The sequence below is a fragment of the Penaeus monodon genome, chromosome 34, assembly GCF_015228065.2.
Source record: "Penaeus monodon isolate SGIC_2016 chromosome 34, NSTDA_Pmon_1, whole genome shotgun sequence".
Classification (NCBI taxonomy): Eukaryota; Metazoa; Arthropoda; class Malacostraca; order Decapoda; family Penaeidae; genus Penaeus; species Penaeus monodon.
Genome location: NC_051419.1, coordinates 2523039 through 2523421, shown reverse-complemented (window position 1 = coordinate 2523421; position 383 = coordinate 2523039).

Sequence of the window (383 nt, the reverse complement as noted above, 5' to 3'; positions counted from 1 at the left end):
CCACCCTGTTCTCTCTCCTTTCCGCACCTGTTATCAGAATGCACCGCGCGTTCGGACTCTTGCATTCTGGCTACGGCTTTGTCCTTCCTGCCCACCTGCACGTCGAGAAAACCTCACCCTATTTTTTGTTTCTGTTCTGTATCTCTGGCAGGCGTTTGTCTTTTTTTTATTGTTATCGTTATCATTATTTCTCTTTTTTTTTCTGTGTTCCTATTCATGATTTATCGTCTCTTCATTTACTTCTCCTTTTCATTCTTTTATTTTTTTCCCTTTTTGATTCGTTTCGTTGCTCTTCTGTTTTGTTTTTCGTTCAGTTAATTTTTTTTTCATTCTCGTTTTGTCTTATTTTTTTCGAATTTATTTTGAAGCCGAAGCCAAAAAAA